At 44.0% G+C, this 20,891-nt stretch overlaps 1 long non-coding RNA gene across 1 annotated transcript; it reads right to left on the bottom strand.

The window, feature by feature from the left end:
- Positions 1 to 9,011: 9,011 nt before the first annotated feature.
- On the bottom strand, positions 9,012 to 17,746 carry LOC101661088. Its single transcript, XR_193629.2, has 3 exons — positions 17,605 to 17,746; positions 15,702 to 15,751; positions 9,012 to 12,205 (listed from the first exon to the last, which is right to left on the bottom strand). It is a non-coding gene; the product is annotated as an uncharacterized LOC101661088 (long non-coding RNA).
- Between the last annotated feature and the right edge of the window lie 3,145 nt (positions 17,747 to 20,891).

Below are 20,891 nucleotides of genomic sequence, written 5' to 3'. Positions count from 1 at the left end.
ATAGTTGGCATTCAAGGCTATGCTCGCTCATTGTTTAGTGACACACAAACGCAGCGATGTGTGCCAGCAGACATTTTAAGTTGAATGTTTTCTCCTCTGCGGCCTTTGTCATGAAATGGTGGCACCGTGATGAGAACACTAGTGTAAGCAAAACATTGAAATATGCTTTCATAACGCTTTAACCATGTAGTGACACTGCTCCAGTTTTCTAATGAATTTTTAATTTCTTTTTCTTATAAGGGTGGTAAGAGTTATCGGTGATGCATATTAAATCATATACATGAGTCATTTTCTCTGAATTTGCATAAAATGGCTAAATGCTAATGCACCAAATGGGGCTTACTCTATGTGGTACAGCAAATATCCCCTTGAAGATTTTTTGCAATCAATCTCCTATATTTCATTAGCAACCAGATAAGGTGTGGTCTGCAGAAGAAAAACGGAAAGTGTGTAGAGCATGAATTTATGAGGCTTCAGATGATTTCTACGTGGTGATTAGAGTGGATCCTGCAATTAGGATTTATATAGGTAAAACACATGTGTGCTTCCTTTAAAGGCACAGTGTAAGAGGAGTTCTGAATGGTGCCTTGCAATGTCAAACAATAGGAAGGCACCGCTCAATTACCGTGATATAAACATATCTGTGATTAATTGAAGGAAGGAAAGCCATACTTTAGACCTGGAATCACTCAATTGGTATAACCCTTAGCCTAATTTTATACTTTTTCTCTACTCTGCTTAACAAAGAGCTTTGAAAAATAGCCATGGGTGATATGTTTTGTTTGGTAACTTTTCCCCTTTTCCTTCTCAAGTGATGGTGAGGGATTTTATGCATTAATGCTTAGCATTTAAACATGGTCCCTCTGTCACCAAACTATTCATAGTGAACTGGCATTAAAATCACATGACAGAAAATTACAATCAGGGTGACAGTGTTATTGGGCAGACAGAAATGTTTACTTGAAGGATAAACTTGTGCTTACCCACTCCATTTATTAACCTTTTCTCACTTCCCCATATTTTTGCCATCTAGAATATGGCTTAACCTGGTACAAGGTGCGGAGTGGGGGGCGGTTGTAGGTGGGGAGGATGGCTATTTAAAAATAAATGTATGCTTTGCCCTACAGTTATTTTGAATTAGTCTTGATAAATAATTAAGGCACGCATAATATATTATTTAGATGCCATGGTCTTAAGAATTTGAGTGGTATTTCAAGTACAATTATAGTCATTTATTTATCAGTAGAAAATTTACATAATCACACTTCAAAATCCAGTGGACTGGAGAGATATCAGAAAGACACCCATAAATGTGGTAATGACGCTGAGCATTAGATTAAGTTAATAATGTAGTGATGCACATGATATTCTAATATCCAGCACTGTAATATGAGCATTTGATCACTTCAAATGATAAAAGCATAAATATTTTTCTCTTTTCAAATAGCATTTTGTGCAGATGGGCACTTTATGGCACAAAATGCAACTTGAAAATTCACAGCTGACTTAGACGATCAAAATGGAACTAGTTACATTTAACTTTGGGAAATTTCTCCTTCTAATTGCTAAGTAAGTGGTTTGTCTTGATAGAAATTATTAACAAAAATAAGGTTAATTTCATATTTTTTCAACTGGCAATATAGACCTTAAGGCTGAAGTCCAGAAAAATGACAGAGATCCAAGTCTTCTCTCCTGTCAGCAAGCACAACAGGCAAACAGAGGGATTACCTAGTGGAGAGGTAACACACTTGCTGTTAGCTCAGTCATGCCATCGAGTCTTCCTTCGCAGCTAGTCCATCTGAGACAAATTTGGCAGAAATGTATGCAGTATTTGTGCTGGGCTATTTGAATCACTGAAATCCCATGTCATATCTGCAAACTCAGATTTCAGACTACAATGGAGCATGCATGAGTCCTCAGTGGAAAAATCTAAGCTATTCAGCAATTTCTAACTTGGGGGGTGGGGCGTGTTTTAAACTTTCTATTTTTCACATTAATCTTGCTAACCAACAGATGAAGAGCCAGCTTAGAAGCCATTGCCAACATAAATCAATTGATTAATTCTGTTTTGCTTTTTTGCTAAAAACCTGCACAGTTTCACTAGCAGAATCAGTCAAGAGGCATATACTTGACTCTCCAGAGATTAAGTCCTGTCAGACTCTCCTTTCTTTCTGTGGAAAACGCCCTTGCCTGGAATTAGTCATTGTGATGACTTCATAGCTAAAGATCCCAAATAGTTTTGAAGCAATTCCCATGACTATTCAGCACCCTCAACTTCACCTTTCTGAAGTCAGCCCGAGTTCACTGAACTTTGTAAATAGATCATATATTCCAAGACTAATTCAAGAGATCAATGCAATCTATATTGAGCAGCCACTATACAAGATTATGTATTTTCTAAAACTAATGCCCCAAATCCATTATTTGAGTTCCTCGCTAGGACTGTTAAATTCATACAACTGTTTCAGGTACCTTCCTAATTCTCACTGACTTAAAAATGAGGTGTAAGTACACTTTTGATATTACCACACAAGAGATTTGGCCCGGTCAGAAAGCAAGTCCATCAGTTCTGAATTTCATTATTAAATCTACCATCACCTTCATGAAGTCACTGTCTCCAAATAAATTATAGAAAAGTTGGCGAAGAAAGCTGATGGTGCCCGGCTATCAAAAGGTATAGCGTCTGGGGTCTTAAAGGCTTGAAGGTAAGCAAGCGGCCATCTAGCTCAGAAGCAACAGAGCCCACATGGAAGAAGCACACCAGCCTGTGCGATCACGAGGGTCGAAGGGATCAGGTATAAGGCATCATCAGAACAAAAAATTTTACCATAGTGAATGATGGGGGGAGTGCGGAGTGGAGACCCAAAGCCCATTAGTAGGCCACTGGAGATCCCCTTGCAGAGGGGTCTCGGGGAGGAGACGAGCCAGACAGGATGCGATGTAGCAACGATGAAAAATACAACTTTCCTCTAGTTCCTACATGCTTCCTTCCTCCCCCCACCCCCCACCCCCCACTATCATGATCCGAATTCTACCTTGCAAGTCTGGCTAGACACTGGTACAGATAGGATCTGGAAACACAGGGAATCCAGGGCGGATGAACCCTTCAGGACCAGTGGTGTGAGTGGCGATACTGGGAGGGTAAGAGGGAGAGTGGGTTAGAAAGAGGGAACCGATTGCAGGGATCTATATGTGACCTCCTCCCTGGGGTACGGACAACAGAAAAGTGGGTGAAGGGAGACATCGGGCAGTGCAAGATATGACAAAATAATAAATTTATAAATTATCAAGGGCTCATGAGGGAGGGGGGATCACGGAGGGAGGGCAAAAAAATGAGGACCTGATGCCATGCCGGGGGCTTAGGTGGAGAGCAAATGTTTTGAGAATGATGAGGGCAATGAATGTACAAATGCGCTTTACACAATTGATGTATGTATGGATTGTGATAAGAGTCGTATGAGCCCCCAATAAAACGATTTAAAAAAATGAAAAGTTTCTTTCATTAAAGCAGGGTTGATAAATACATAATTTATATTTTAACTATTTATTACGTGAAATTCTTAACCATAACTTGTTAGAAATTTCCCCTTTCCAGTATATTCCACTCATATTTAGGTACAGGTGTGTGTGTACATATAAAATCTATGTGGATAGATATTATTTCTTAAAAGATGAAGATTTAAGAGACACTATGGGTAATATCTTCTGAGTCATTATTCGTGGCTGATTCACAGAAAGTATTCTTGTTGATTCCTTGCTTTCTAACACCCACCCCTTCCCCCCAAGTGGACCTCTTACTATCTCCTTAAAGGTTCTCACCCATTACTAGAGCTCTATCCAATCTCCTACCAGCTATTAATGATACATGACACAAACATTTTAATCTTCTCAAGTTTGAATTTAAAACCAAAACATAAAAAATAATGCCAAGAGCCAAATGGCAGTTAAAATTCTCCGTACAGCTTGTTTTCCCAAGGCCAGTAACTATTAAAAAACTCATAGGCCACAAGAAATCCATCAGGCAGCTGCTTAGTGACAACAAATGAATATCGTGAAATGGGGATTTTAATAACACAGCATTTTTCAAGAATTTCCCCAAGATTATTGCTAATTGGCCCTGTCATGAGGTAATCACTAACTGCCTTAAAACTGTGATTTGTTTAAAACCAGTTGGGCTCACCTATGACAGGAAGTTGTGAATAATAATATACCTGTGAAATCTAGAGTTTGACTACTTTTTGTAGAAGAGGGACTGAAAGTTAAAGGCCTTTGTAATGCAAATAGATAGCCGCAAAAAGCCATCACCTTTAGAAACTTTCAGCCTCACCTGAGCTTGCAACTGACCTTGGGAACAGCCTTTAGTTAATGGAATCTAAACTGCTTTACAAGCAGACTGGTGCCCTTTAGTATCACTAAGCCCATAGCTCATCAGTACGCACCCCGCAGCGGGATCCCCCTCGCCCCGGTGTCTCCATTCAACACCAGGACCTACTGAAGTTTGCCAGGGCCAGACTTGATCACCTGACGCTCGGACCGAGGCGTGGGCTCCTATCCCCCCCTCCCACTCCTCACCCCACCCCCCGCCCCTTTCTCCCAGTTCCCAAGACGTTCCCCCTTCCTACCCTTGCCCAAGGGCCACCAAGCCAGACCTGCGCCAGACCGTAGAGGTGGATTTAGCCCGGTCAGAGCTAAGATGGTATCATTAGCTGCGCACAGCGTGACTTCCCGCTAATCCTCTCTGCAACGTACAACAAGTTTAAATGTCCATGCATGATGTTATTAACTGGCTTTACTAAGTGTTTAAGACCCAGATCTCTTTTTAAAGTAATCTCTGAACAATTTCTACTGTATGCATCCAACAAGGGGCTTAATATTTCCAGCAAATCTGATGGGCTGGGGGTGGGGAGTGGTGCACCAAGAGTCATTAATGGGCTATGGGGTCCAAAGCGTGGTGGAAGTTGCTCTAGCGAAGGACTTCCAGAGGGGTGCGCTCACCAATCCCAGCTCGCGATTCACAAAATGTCCTTTCCCAAGGATCTGCCCGACAGACTCCATCCCTAGGCAACTTTTCCCTCGGTTCAAAAATGAATGGGCTGGAGGAGGGGAGGGGGGCAGGGGACAATATCCCTTATCCAGGGAAGAAGTCTGAGCAGAACTGGAGAAAGTGTCCTCAGTGGAAAGCTGTCTGCTAGCTTCAGGAAGGGGCAGCGAGGCAGTGGGGCTGCTGGGAAAGGTTGCCTTTCTGGAGCCTCCAACCCACGTCCTCGTGCGACTATACCCCGACGCCATCCCCAGTCACTAACTCAACCCAGGGATTTCTAAGCAACTGCAGCCCGAGCTGGCGCCGAGGGAGGCGTCGCGTCCCTGGAGAGGGGCCGAAGGGCAGGCAAAAACAACCACACAGAATAGTCCTCGTGGATGCAACCCAGCGTGCCAGGTGCGGAGGAGACGCGAGGCCCCGTTCTGTCGCATCCATTGGCAGGACTCCCGGAGGGGGGCGGAGCGGGAGGTAGGAGGCGGCCCCGCTCGCTGCCCGGGCTGCAGCGCGCCCCCGGCCTCCCGGTAAGTCGCGCGCCGGTGCGGGAGCGCGCGCCAGCGCGGGGAACGTGCGCGCCGGCGCACCAGCTCCGGCTGCCCTGGCAGCCCGTCTCCCGGGAAACACCAATCAGACGCCGACTTTCAAGCGAGAGCAGCGAGCAGCTGCGGGAGGACTCTGGCTGTTGGCGGTCACCCGGAGGCGTCGTGCCCAGCGGCGGGCCAGCCGCCTGCGCCGCAGCCACTGCCTCGCCCAGCTACTTCCGCAACCAGTCTGCCGTCCCCTCGGCGCGCCGCCCACGCCAAGCACCTTGCAACACGGCTGCTGAGCCCGTCTATTTTTAGATCCCTGGCCTGGGTTGCTCCAGCGCTCTGCTGAAACCGAGTCAAACCACCAAGCCCAGTGAGGTGGCTCAGAACTCTCTATGTCCCTGAATAAAGTCGGTTATCTGTGCTTTGGAAAGCCCTACCCCCTGTAGTCTGATAGTTGGCCGCAAGCTCCCACCTCAAAGATGGTCATCACCTTTCTGAGGAAGTGCACTAAAACTCCCCTGGTCCTGATGGATGGCTGGCTGATAGTCCTTAGCTGCAATCACAAAGATACCCTGTTCACTTCCGTTCATCGTCTTTGGAATTAATTCCACAGTGAAGTCAAAACAATTCCCAGAAGAGGAGAGATGGGTTCTCTAAGCAAATGGGAATGGAGCTTTCTGTTCTGTGCTAGGTTGTTTAACGTCTGCTGAAGAAACCAGTGAACAGAGAAGCTGGGTAACAAAGCTATCCATTAAAATCCGGAGACACTGAAGAAATGCCTTACATGGATGGCTCTACTAGTGTTTAACTATCTGGAAGTGCAAGTGTTAAAACAATTGACCAGCCTTTGAAAAAGAGAGAGTATTACAAATATCCCTTTACTCAGTAACTTTGATGCTAATTAGTTGGTCCTTAGAATCAAAGGACCCCTTGTCCCAATTTGTCTAGCTCACCAATACCACATCCAACAGCCAGTCAAGTGCAACCTCCTATGTACAGTGTGTTTTACTTACTCAAGGTACTTAAGGAAAAGGTAAGTCATAGCAGGACAAGGGTGTCAAAAGGGTATCAAGATTCCTAGGTCACAATGACTTTTCCAGTGGTGTAGGCCGATAGACAAAAACTAGATACACAGTTACACAATCTTTTCTCATTCATTTCCTAGACATATGGAAAATAGAACTTTGGGGGCTCAACTCTATTTTTTTATTGTCCTGCTTGTTTATATATACTCTATGAATAGGAAGAGTGTTTATGACTTTCAGATGTACTCATACTTATCTACAACTTGCTATTAAAAGTGATTTGACTTTCATCAAAGATTACACAAAAACAAATTAGAATTCCTATTTTTTCCAAATCAGGAAACCATTTTAATTTTTTTAAATAAACATAACACTGACAGAAGAACTCTGATGTTCAGGATGGTGAAGAGAAAAGTCACTTTGGAAAAATAATCCATCAGGACTATAAATAATGCATTTGTCTCATTATTATGCATATCAGTGGTAACTTCCGTAGGGAGCTGATGCTGAAGAATATACCCACAGAAAGACTTCCTGTGCACCTTCCTGACCTCTATCCAATTTCCGGTTCTGTTGTTGCTTCCCACTTTCTGTATGATTGTAATTTTAAGTTTCATCTTTTATAATTCTATCCCTGAGTGACTTTTCATGATTAATTTTCTGGCATCATAAAGTAGGACAAGGAAAATAAGTTGGTTGTATCTTTATATTTACTTTTACAGGTATCATTTAATTGGCCTGTTTCTGAGTATTTCATGAAAAGATTCTAGATGTCAAAACCTGCAGTTAACATCCTTGTTTAGAAATACACAAAATAATACCTTTGACGTTGGCAACTCAGATGTATTATTCAGCAAAACAGCAATTACTCATTGTTTTGCACTTACATGTTAAGAACTATACGACACTTGGTGACACAATAACAAAATTGCAAAGTCAATTATATTTAAAATAGACATCCTAATAAAACATACACAACCAACTCCTTTTGCTCTCTTTGAACTGTTTTTGTTTCCTTTTTCTGAGTGTTTGCAGTCGAATGCATTATGTGAGGGTTAAGCCTAAAAATAATAACTGATTTGCACACAAAATGAGAAGAAAAAAATGTTCGAGGATGGAGGGAAGGTGGAGTGTAAAGGGGAGGTATATTTCTGAGGGCACCCAAATCCACCTAAGCAGGTGCCAGAAGATTCCTGTATCTTTTTGGAAATGAACGCCTGCTATGTTCTTTTCCACGTCAATCATCCTGGCAAACTTTGAAAGAGCCATGTTTGTCAAAATTCAAAGTAGTATTTAAACTAGAGTCACACTAACAATTCTAAGCAAAACCCAAGCGATCAATCCCAACTACAATCTGTTTCTATTTAAGAAGAGAGGGTGTTGGATGGGGCTACATGTTTGTTGTATTCTATTTTTAGTTGGACAAAAAGCATATTTGTAACTTGAACTTCCTAGCAAGGAATTCCACTTGTCCACCCAGTCTACAGCCTGAATTGAAGTTCTCATCAGAAAATTTAAATGTTTATCTAGATAAAATAACTTTTAAATGAACGCTCTCTCTTTTTGTTGTTGTTGTTTCTTTTTGTATTTTCTGCAATGTAGCCCCTCTCAATGATATTAGTTCTAGTGTGGGAAAATATTATAATTGAGATCTGGTAAGTTATTTGCAGACTTCAAGTTTTTCTTTACACTGTGCTGACATTTAGTACAGCCCTGGTGAGGAAAACAATACTACCATTCATAGCTCTAGACGTAGATTTCAATCGACTTAAGCGGGCACAATGAAACTTGGTCATTCACTGGTTACCCATATTGTGTTCTCAAATTTTCTCTCAGCAAAAGTATAATGACTCAGTATTGTATGGTTGCATAGACAAGGGCTCGGAACAAGAGACACTAGTTTTGTCTGACGGTGTGAGAAAGTCGTGAAGGGATCTTTTCTTCCAGATGGTGTTAAATTCAGCTGCCTTTTTAACATTGGCCTTGCACAGCAATCTGCTGCTCCCCTTTCACAAAGACTGAGCTTCGTTCCCACTAGTTAACATGCACACTCACGCAACCAGCAACTTCACTCCCAACTGTTTTACAATGCAGTGGTATGCTACATAAACTTGATCCTGCTTCTTCCAATGTTAAAACTAACTTTCAAAGAACTACTGAACTGATATTTACACTTCTTTTGACTTAAATGTTCATGCCTTTGGAATATTTCAGATTTCTAAGAAATATCACCTTAATATAAGGTCATTGTAGAATTTATCTCGAATACCCTTTAGGCCCAAGCTCAGATACAGTACCTCTCTTAAACACACACAAATAAAACAAAATGTCAGAAGTTTGATGTGTAATAGAAAAAAGAAAAATTGGGGACATGTTGCAGCCAGAGCTGTGGAACAGCAAAAAATAAAATGAAAATAATAACATTGAAATGCATTTTTATTGATCGATAAGTCATGTAACATTAGTATGATACAAAGTAACTTTGATATGACAATGGCAAACACATAATTATAATATTGTTTATTTTCCTTAGATGTTATATTTAACACATTTCCATAAAAGACCAAGATGTAGGCAAATGCTTCAGTAATTTGACTCCATTGAGGGCTTTCAGTAAACAATAGGTTTCCCCAGCAAACATCTTATTGCCTTAATTGAACCTCCTTGAGAAAGAGAACCACACACTTTGTAATGTAAATGTTAATTGTAGTAGACAATGGTTCTAGGTAAATAGCACCCCTGGACATGAAGTAAATGAAAGGAATACAGGCACTTAACAATGAAAGGTTGTTTGCACAAACAGTGCTTCAAATGTAAATAAACAAGGGTCTTCGCAATGGTCACTACAGTAGTAAAACTCTGGCACGTGTTCAGCAGCCAAATTGGGAATTTACATTAATAAAGTCTCTGAGTTTCTAACAGAAACTAATAGTGATTTTACAAGCTTCTCCAATTCTGAAGCCTTACAAGGAGTTGAAGCTACAAAGGAAAATACAGCGCTTTTGAAGAAAGATGGTCTAAGTGGGATTGTAAACTGTCTAGGCCCCAGGGAAGATAGCAGGCCATTCTGGGGATTTTCTGATGGCCAAGTTTGTATTTACATGTAAATGCCTATGCAGACGTTTGCTTGCTGACCCGTGGAAAAAACTGCAATGGGGGGGCCAGCAAGCATCCACGTTTTCTATTAAGCACAGTTACTTTGAGATTCAATAAATATGATTATTTAGAATGCAGCTGCCTTGCACTACCCCCAAAGAAACCTATTATTACCTGGTTATTGTAACTAAACAGGCTGATGATTTTAACGCTGTACACTCAGTGTGTCTACTAAGCGTAATTAAGCCAAGTTCCTCGAGAAGCAGCCTGATGAAGTCATAGAATGACTGCTCTACCCAAATATTTATTTTCAAATATATAGCCCACCTTAAACAAAAGCCATGAGGTCGTCACAAGGCCCCAAGTACAAAGTGGGAATTTGTCATGAGGGGTAGGTAAGCAGTAATGAGCCTTTCATAGGATCACTTTCTACCAACTTTCCCCGAATTTTGGAAATCTCAACTCAATAAGAAAGCCAAACTGAATTATGGCCAGAGTAAGCAGCGGTTATAAAATGAACAGAAGCAGGCAGCAAGCAACAGCTACAGACCAGTTGGAGCTGCCATTTGGGAGGCTGCAGATGGCTGTGGGTGGGAAATGCCTCTACTTTCTTAAGTGATGGAGATGAGTATGGTGTGTGCACTTGATGTTTTTTTCATACGCCCCCCCCCCCCCAAACAGGGCTGTCTGTCATAGGCTGCTGGGCCCCGCTTTACCACTTGCCCCCGAGCGTGGGAATCGGAGCGTCCTGCCGTTCACATCTCCTGCGTTCCGTTTAGCGGAATCAATTAGGCAAGACAGACCCTCAGATCCCCCACCCCCTTTCCATTTTTGTCAGGTCTATATACGTCCTAATTATTTCAGTTTGGGATGCCAGAGCTGTTTCCTGGATAGACCTGATCATCCTGAAACAAAAAGAGAGGAGGCGCACACGTGGGTTGTGGCGTAAATGTCACTTTCACTTCCAATGCTAGGCGCAGAGTGAGACAGAACATTTTTTTAACACTTTGACAAGAGGGGAGGCGATCTCGTCTCCATCATGTCTTTCTGCTTCAGTAGCTTCCTCAAGGAAACCCTCTTGGAACAGAGAAGCATCTGTCCTTGTATTTTGAATAGAAGAATAAAAAAAAATCAGCCTTTGCTCGCTCTCTCTCTCTTTCTCTCTCTCTCCATGTACCTTGCTAGCTCTAAATCCTCAGTAGATAGAAATTATTAACCTTTCAGTATAAACTTTTTTCAGCTCCTGATTTCAACTCACGTGAAATGCAGCCCAAATGCATGTGAAAGAATTTCCAATGACAAGCTTCACATTTTGTGGGGGAGGGGAAACCTCAGTAGGGGAACTGACTGAATCTACATACATATGAAGGGATCATTTTAAAACTAAGTGCCAGGCACCTCTACAACACCTTTCTTAATAAAGCAATAAATAAATGACTGAAAAGAAAACAAAACACAAACAAACAAGACCCCTCGGATATAAACTTCTGCCTTAAATAGAACAAGTTGCACCTGCATCTGCATCGGCAGCATTAGCGACCCCTCTCAGAGAATCTGGCGTCTTTATAGATCATCATAGGTGGGTCGCTTAATTTCCTCTCATCCCATCTTTAATCATAAGGAAACCAACCAGCCAGCCAACCAAACACAAAGTTAGATGCAATAAGTAGTCCTGACCTTTTGGTATTTACTGTCTCTTGGTTGCAGTCTTTCATTCTCACACGCTCCCCGGCGATCTTGAAGGAGTTTTTACTTTCGGTTATCTAGCTTTATGAAGACCAATACACTCATACAGCTAGATAACCAAAGATAACAACTCGCTTCCCTCACATGGCCTCTTGGTCTTCCTCCGGCCATACTCCAGGTGTTGGTCCTCTCGGGCAGCAGCGGAGAGTAGTCCTCCAGGAGACTTGCCTCTTAAGATTCCTCCTTTCTTGTGTGTAAATATGACCTGGTTTCTGTTTGTGTGTGTGCAGCTAAAACATCCAAACGAGGTCTGGTGCCTTCAAAGTTTATTCCGAACTTTTTTTTTTTTCTCTTTTCAGCAAGTAATCTCCGGCAGCGTCAGCCAACAATTCATCTATGAATATCAGAAAATAAAACCAGCTATTACGGTGCAGCAAGCAGTTAAGAGTAAGCAGCAGCCTTCATCCCTTCACGGGCCTCTATTTGCATTGTAAATGGCTTCATTCTCACGCAAGACTCTTTAGCCTCCCTCTATAGAGATGTATAAAGCCAAAGGCAATTTTCCAGCGCAGGTTAAGGAGGAAGGAAGAAAAAACACAAAACAAAACAAAACATTCCAGTCTATAGAAGAAGTGACAGCTGATTCAAGGATCTGCTCCTGATCCTTTGGGGTTAGGCAGCATGAGCTTTTTTTTTTTTAACCAAGCGGTGGCAGCTTGATTGCACACATCTTGTGTGTGTGTGTTTTAGGGGGAAGATCCTCGATTTCACAGGGCTTCTAGGCTGGGGAGGAGAAGATGCCGTCTTGCTGGCTTGCTGCTGCCCCCGGTCTGAAAGAAGGAAAAAAGGACCGTCATTGGAGGGGCTTTCACCGCCAAAATGTGGACCAGCCCGGCAAGGTCAAAGGTTCGAGACCACGGGAGACCAAGGTAATGATGATGTCATGAGAAATCTCAAGTACGCTATTATTGATATGCATCAGTGATCAGCAAACCGCCCCAGCCTGCAGCCTGCAGCCGGAGCCACGGCAGCAGTCGCTGCAGCATTGCAACCAGCTCTATTTTCTCAACCCACATCTCTTCCGTTAGCGCTACCGACCGCTCTTGGAAAAGCAACCCGCGGCCTTTTACCTCCTCCGTGCTAGTGTCGATCGCTCTAATATCCAAAGACTGGGCGAAATCTCTCTCTAAGGACAGATAAAAGCATTTCAGATCTGGGGAACGAACGTCTTTGCCTGCATTTCTCTTCTGGCAGATTGCATAGGCAGACAGATGGAAGGCACTTTGCTATTGCTTAAAGCAGGGCCTTGCTTTCTGGGACTGGGAATCAGATCTGTTTTACGCAGTGAGTCGATGTGTGATTACATTGACCATTTGCTCTGGTGGTGTGTTTTTAAGGGCTTCACAGCTCGCTCCTGGTTTTAGGGCAGCGTATTTTGTTCTTAAGTTCAAACTGAATGCTCTGTGCAAGTGGACTCCATCCTGATGTTTTTTAAACTGACTCTGTGTAGAAGGTGTGTGCATGTGTTAGAATGCAGCACAGGTAAACATCCCAGCAATCTTTTCTAATGTACCTAACTCTGCTGTAATAAAAACGCTGAGCCTTTGTCTTCCGGTTTTAAACAGTGGTATTCACACAGAAGAGCCAAATGTATTCGTATTGATTATGAAATTACTTTTTAAAAATAGTATATTTCACAACTTGGAAAATAAAGATAGAACACCTGGATGTTAAAAGCATAAGACTATCCCTTCCTCCCCCTCAGCACCCATGCCTTCCTCCTAGTGGGGGGGCTGTGTATGTGCTGTGTTATTAATTCACCTCAATCCTTTTCTTAGACTTTCTAAAGTAAAAATGATCCCTGAAGAGAGTCTTTTCTTTCCCTTCTCTCCTTTGTAATTTGCAAGTTTTGTCTATTGCATCTATAATATGTATGACAGGGCTTCAAAAAGTTCATGGAAGAGTGAAATGAAAAGATAATGGAATTTTCCATGAACTCAGGTGCCCCTCGACAGAATAGCTCAGATGCAATCTTCATAAGATGCTTATCACCAAAGGTGAACCTTAGGGCTTGCTTTTTGTGTTTTCAAAATGATGAGTTATGTAGGGCAATGTTACTATTCTTTAAAATATATGCTATAAGAAAATGTCATAAATCCTCATATTCATTTTACAGATCACTAACCCATCCAAAGATTCTTATTTCTATGGGTTGACTATCTCCCTCAATGACCAGAACACTTTTCAGAACTAACATATACTATTGCACCAATTCAGTAATTAATTTATTTAACACATTAGTGTGAACATGCTTAATTACCTACAAAGCACACATGCAAACCCTATAGAAAAGAATGGCAAATGAAGAAAAAAACAGCATGGCTAAGAAACCCACCATTTAAGAGAATACCACATAAATTAAAGATATGACTTAATACCACAATTGCCAGTTTTTTCTTTACTTTTTAAGTGTGCATTTATTGTTGTGTGTGAGAATTCTAGTGTTGACTATTTAGAAAATGACTAAGCTGGATGTGTGGAAAACACACATCTATTTTTCTTATCAAATTATGGTATAAGAGATCTGATTTTAAAAACTAATGCATTGGGTTGTTTTTAAAAGTATATGCAAACTACAAACTAATTCAGAGAAACACACTCCATGAAGTTATTGGTCCTTCTTGAACTAAGATCACAACACAAAATATGGGATAAAAATTCAGCACAGGCCACTCTGACATTATGTAAAAGCTTGATAAGCTTTGCTGCCTGGGAAGATAGAGAGTATTGTTGCCTCATTTTCCAAACCCTAGAAGCAGAATCATTAATGACTTAGCATATATTATATAAAGCAAGCATGTGACCCTATGAATTAAATCCCTGAATTCGAAGCCTTAAGAGATTCCAGGTACTTTTAGAGCCTCATTTTGCTTAATACATGCTTGGGCAGGATATAAGTATGTCTGTGTTTACCAACCCCATTTCGTGTGGTTTACAAGGTAATGTGGCTACATATCCACACATTCAAAAATTAAATGCATTTTCAGACCAAAAGTACCTATAATGAAAACCCTTGAACATCTGACATGCTTCTGCAATTAAAAGCTCCAGATGATAGGGTCTTAAAATAGCATTTTCCATGGCAATCTACCCCCATCTCTATCACATATACCAGAGAGTCAGTCTGAAAGCCCAAGCAAGTGCATATAGCCAACTTGAAGACTATAAGCAGCCTGTTCAATAACCATATATCGCCAATTAAATATTTTGCATTTCTATCACCTCTCTTAGCATGGGGAAATAAAACATACACAGGAAGGCTTAACACACAGTACCTGAATAATTTGACTGTAGACACAGTTCATATCATGGTAGATCACATACAGTGTCAAGGCTTGTATTTTATCTGGGGTGTGAGACAAGTTGAAGCAATTTTGCTGTTGCAAAGATTCCTAGTGCTGTTGCCACACATTACAAGCAACTATTAATACCTACATGTTTTCATTTCAGATAGTTCTGCTCTTAAAAAAAAGATATTTAGCTGAACTACAAAACACTTGAAACCTGCATATTGAGGAGATACTGAGCTCAAAAGATTTGTCTGCACACTCTCTAATAAATTCCCATTAATAGCCACTAGATTAGAACGTGATTGTCATGCTTGCTTTCTAATCTTTTTTTATGTCTCCAGATGGCTGAAACATGAGCTGAGGCATCCTGATTTTCTTAGGAATAAACAATCTATACTTAAGGTGTTTTTTTAAAGTTATGATTATCTACATATTGGGATCAGAAATAGGCTATTTCATAAATGCATATACATCAGGTTTGTCACTAATATTTAGAATACCTCTTAGCATCTTGTTCAGACAACTGCAGAATGACACACAGTTGGCCTATCACACAAATCCCCTTTTAATATTTGTTCTGTATGATTCTCATGCATGTAAACCACAGTTCACTAATGTGGTTAAGACTACCATTTCCTACATAAAAGCCATTTAATTACAGTGATTTGTATAGTTCAGACAAGGTACTTGACTAGCTTACTTTCTAATAAAAGTGTCTTATTATTTTCCTATATTCCAAATTTCTTTTTTATAGGCAGTTACATGTTATATTTGTGTTATGCGTAATATATAACACACAAAGATTACCTACAGGGATAAAAAACCTTGCATATATGAATACTTAGATTTTTCTGGAAGTCTATTTATTGCAAGAAGGATGTGTGCAAAACACTGCAGACCTGCAACCAAGCAAAGAATGTTCTATTTTGATTTTGTGCATGGCTTTGATTCTATCAAATGTAAAAATTTAAATTACCTTTGCTTGCTTGGATTGTCTATTCATTTTATGCTTCTTTGTAGTTTCATCTGAAAAATAGTCAAGAAAACAAATGATCACAGTTTTAATATATATATAATCATGCCTTGATTTGGTTTCATTTAAAGTATTTCAATTGCCATAATGTCTTAAAATGCCAAGAGATTCCATAAAACCCCAGTACAATATAGCTTAGGCTTCAGCACCCACAGGGTTAAATATGCTAATTTGCATTTAAATGGAGACATGCCTGATAATGGGATTGCAAAATATGCAGAATCTGGAGGGGTTTGAGAAATTAATATTTTCTTTCTCCTTTTCTTTTCTTTTTAGCTTGGAAGAGGGGACTCTTAAGAAACATCAGGGATTTGAACACTGTAACCTGCCATACAAAAGAGCAGGGAGAGTCTTTCCATCTAAAGATTTTCGGACTATAACAAAGTCTTATTTTCTAAATGTTGAAGAGACTGAATTCCCAGGCCTTTCAAACAATGGGAATCCCTAGATAAATATATAATCCATTAGAAAGATGCAAATAGTTTACTGTAAGGCCACAGCACGGTGAGATGTGCATTCATATCTATGGCTCCTGATTGGTTCCTTCCTCTAGTAAATCAATGAATAATGTAAAACCTGATTGCTGTAAAGTGGAGAATTTTTCTCTTCCCTTCCCCCACCCCCTCACAACCCAGTATTCTAGAAGTCTTACACTCCCCCAAATAGGCTGCTTTCCTTGTACGATCTCTCATGTTTATTGTTATTTTGGAATGGCTGGGTGGGGCTATTGGTTTTGCAAAATGAAAGTAAGGGCTACACTGGCTCAGTGGGAGCTAGCGTCCTCAGACAGTGCCCTCATTACTGGTGTCAAGGTGGGGAGGGAGGTGGTCAGCAGAGGTGGAAACGTGAAAAGGAAGGAAACTGGATCCCGCTCTGCTCTTCTAGGCCCAAGGCAACTATGGCTCTAAAAGGGGTCCATGGCCGTGGCCGTGACTTGACAGGGCCTGCTGTCTAACTTCTGACCAATTCCTCTGCTGACCCGACCCCTCAGGACAGTCCCCTATTCAAGCACCCCGGGTACATTTGCAAGAGAAAACGCCGCAGACTGTAATGCAAATACATTGCCCCAGTCCCGTCCCCCACCCCTCACCCCCGCCCCAGGTTCTCTCGGACTTAGGATTCCACGGAGGGGAGGGAGGTCGGGCCTCCAGCAGCCCAGACTGAGCTCCCAGCAAACTGAGGTTCCGCTCAGATACCGGAGGGTCGTTTGGCAGACACGCTACAAATCCCCATAACTAGCCGCAAAGGTTGCATCTTGATGAATCTGTACTTCGGATAAGCCAGTCAACTGGCTTCTCATCTCCCCAAATCCAAAAGGCGACGAGATAAAGGAAGGGAAAGTGCACCAAATCTAGGGAACTACTACCCATAAGTTTTCCACCAGGATCCAATCAGGCCCTGGCTTCATTGACAGGTAATTGCAACTTTGGGGCGATTACGAGGAGAATTCCTCAAAAGGCGACTCCTTAATCCAGGGTCGCAAAATACAACTGTTGTTGCTCTGGGTTTAAAAACAGAAAGCCCCACGACAATCCCTATAAAATTACATACAAAAAAATCACCCTTTCCACTGCCAAATGTTCCTGGCATCTCTCTCCGCTGGCGAGTCAGGTCCTTGGATAATTAACAGTCCCGGTCCAGACAACTCAAGAGATCAACAGGTTTAGCATCCCAGGCACACAATCAATTAGCTGCAGCAAAGCCCCGGACTGGCCCTCGGAGCGGCCCGCGGCGGGGTTCCGCGGCCCGCGGGCAAGGTGGGGGGCGCGGGCGTGGGGCCGCGGCGAGCACGGTTGGCTCCACGCCGCAGGCCGAGCTGCCGCCTGCGGGCCGCCAAGGTACTCACTTGCTGTCCTCCCTGCGCCAAGCAGTGTTGTCCCCCAAATCCAGCTGGGCAGGAATCGAGGCACCCGCAAGGAAACAAGATCCAGAGTCACAGCGCGGCCGCAGCACACAAAACAGGCTCTTTTCCGCGTCTCCAAAAAAAAAAAAAAATTTTTTTTTTCCTTTCTCCAGATCATCTCTCTGCTTCGCACATTTAAAACTGCCGCTCAGTTCCACACGGTGATTCTTGTTTGATTGCGTCTAAAAGAGTTTAAGCGGGCCTTCCCTTCTGGGGAAAGGGAGCTGGATGCAAAAGACGAAAGAGGGGGGGAAAGCCAATTCCCCCCCCCCCCAATGCATGCACTTGCTCCCTGAGCCTCGGAGTGGAGAGTGAAGTGGTGTGTGTGAGGCTCGGCAAGTTTTTGGGGGGGCTGTCCAAGGTCTAGTCCAGCCCCCTCTGCCGAGGAGGACGTGCTCTGAAACTCAACCAATTTCCCCACTGCTTTTGTTACTGATGAACTGAAGCCCTATTGTTCATCCATTGCCACGGTCTTTTTCAGTCCCCACACTACGTTCTGCGTTGCCAGAGATAATGAATTTGCACCCAAACCTCTCATGGTCCCCTCCTGACAGACGGAACAAATTAGAAATGTCTCGTCTGAAGAAGGGCAATGGCTACATTTTCCTATTGTAGGGCGCAAAGCACACATTTCTTTGGAAACTTCTTTTGCCTTTTCTACCTTTTCTTTTCCCTCTTTCTAAAAATTTTTCACTCAGTTCCTTTTTCTCTTGCTTTCTTTAGCCTCATTAAAAAAAATCGCCCTGTCTCGTTATTTTCCAATGCATCATTTATGTAACTTGTGGGTCTTTTCGGCCCTGCCTTCTTTCCTCTCCTGCTTTCTTCAGGATTCCCTTTGCAATTTTATTTACAAACTTGGAGAATGACCTTTTGACAGCAGTTCCCCACCCCCTTTTCTTTCTTCAAAGAAATGTCTTTTGGTTCAAGCTCCCTTCCTCACTCCTCCCCTTCTTTTTATTGTGGTTGTTAACTGTTTGGCTAAAGACAAGCAACACATTATAAAGATTTTATTCTCTAAACTCCAGAGCTATTCAAAAGGTACTAGGGACTCGCCATAGGGGTTATCTATTTGAGGAGAAAGAAAAAGCGTGCGTGTGCGTGGATGGGCATGTGTGTTCCAGAGGGAGGGGTGGGAGGGTGGGGGTAAGTGTAGGAAGAAAGGAAAGGGTGGGGACATTGGAGGGGGGCTTCCTGGAACACCAGGAGTGCAGACGTCAGGGGGGTGGGTGCTGAAGGTAGGGATGCAGGAACCCACCCTCGGATCGCGGTCTGTGCCGCTCGCTGGGCCTGTTCGCGGGCTGCGGGCCGGCTGCAGCCTGGGTGCGGGGTGTCGGCGCGCGGGGGCGACACCTCCGAGCCTGCGCGCGTGCGACCGGTGGCGGGGTGGGTGGGTCGGGGGTTGTAAAAATTCAAACGAGTGGTCCGTATGTAAATGTGACCGGGAGTGGGGGGGAGAAGGGAGGCGGTAATGTGAGCCGCAGGCGCACAGCCCCGCCGGCGGCCCCCTGCTTTCCCGCCAAGTGCAGCCCGAGAACAGGACAGACAGCCTTGCGTGCCCTTGGCGGGTGGGCCCCCTCCTGCCGCGCACGCCCGCCCTCCGTGCACACGTATACACTCCCCTCGCGGCGTAGGGGCCCCGTGGCCAAGGGTAAGCCAGGAAGACAAAGCTGGAGCTGCGAGACGAAAGGAAGAAACTGCTGTTCCGAGAGCCGAGGGCAGGGCTGGGAAGCCGACACCGCGGCCTCTGGCGCCCCTTCCTTTACCGGTCAAGATCCTGCCCTCCCTCTGCTCTCGGCTTTCCGGGGCCCAGCTCTGGGAAAGCCAGCAACCGTTTCCTTAGCCGCCTTGGAGAGGGTGGCAAGCAAGAGGCGGGCATAGGGAGGTACCAACGCGCCTCCTCCCGCGCGCCCGGGGCGTGGGCACGCACTAGCTAGAATGAAGGCTGAGGCGGCAGGAGGGGAGGAGGGAGCGCGGTGAATCTGAACTCCTCCCTCCCCCGCTCCAGGAGCCGCCACCTCCTCTCTGAAGCGCGTAGCTCCCATGAAAAACACATCAGGCCAAAGCCCCCAAGGCAGCGCCCAGGACTGTGGCCGCAGAGCTGCCTGCCTTTCCAGCCGCCACCACGACGAAGCGATCCGAAAGGCCTGGCTGTTCTAGGGGTACCTTCGGTAGTACATCCCTTCAAAGAGGGGAAACTCGAACCCCAGCCCAAGACCAGCCTACACGGTCCAACAAATAAGCCCCAAACGTGGAGAGAAGACGGATCTTTCTGATCTCGCCCACAGCGTCTGCCTCGGTGCTCATCAACCAAGTATCTTCCCAGGACTCGCGCGTGCGCGCGCGAGTACACACACGCGCACGCGCGCGCGTACACACACACGAGCGTGGGATCGCTTTAAAAGGCGCACAATGGCACGGCGGTCAATGACGCCCACGCGCAAAAAGAGTGCACAGGTAAACAGGTACCGAAACCAATAACACCCCACCAGTACTGGGAATGTACTGGGCAATGTACTGGGAACACGCAGAGTTTATAGCGTTTTAGAAGTGACGTGCTGTTGTCTGCAGTCTCCCCCTCCTTTTCTCGTAGAGAGAAGCCATTACACCACCACCACCCCCAAAGATGTTCCATTGTCAAAGCCCTTTTTCTTAAACGTTTGGGAGCTCGGCTTGGTTTGGTGTATGTTACTGTTTTGGTTTCTTGAGGCTTTTTTCGGGGGGGGGGCGTATTTTGGCAGGGTTTTTTTCTCCCCTAGGGACGCAAAAGAACATGTATTTGGCGAGGTTGGAGGCACAGTATAAAAGCCAGTGGGTAGCCCCGGGAGGCTGGCGAGACAGGGCGCCTCCCACGCGGTGGGGAGAAGCGGTGGCCCGATCTCCCAAGAGGTCAGCGCAAGCCCCCTAGGCCCTCTCGGGCCTTGGCTTAGCCGCCGCCGCTGCCGCGCTCGCGGGTTCCACTAGCTGCCGCTCCGTGTTTTCCCCCAGCCCGGCTTCACGTTCAAGGTTTAGCTGCGAGGTCACGTCCATTGACGTCAGCTCCCTGTCTGCCTCTACGTCCGGCTACATTTACATACATCAAGGAAATTAGGGCATTAAAAAAATATGCAAATCCTGCGCGGAGAGGAGCCGGTACATTCCGGGCGCAAACGCCTTTTATTGAGGCTTTTAATTAAAGGGGCTAGTTGGCGAGCCCCTGAAACAACCGCCAAAATCCCCCAAAAGAGAAAAAT

This window comes from Echinops telfairi, unplaced genomic scaffold (assembly GCF_000313985.2).
Source record: "Echinops telfairi isolate 266 unplaced genomic scaffold, ASM31398v2 ScPeMD7_7469;HRSCAF=8507_1, whole genome shotgun sequence".
Classification (NCBI taxonomy): Eukaryota; Metazoa; Chordata; class Mammalia; order Afrosoricida; family Tenrecidae; genus Echinops; species Echinops telfairi.
The sequence above is the reverse complement of the archived record's forward strand: the minus strand, read 5'-3'. Positions and strand labels throughout refer to the sequence as shown.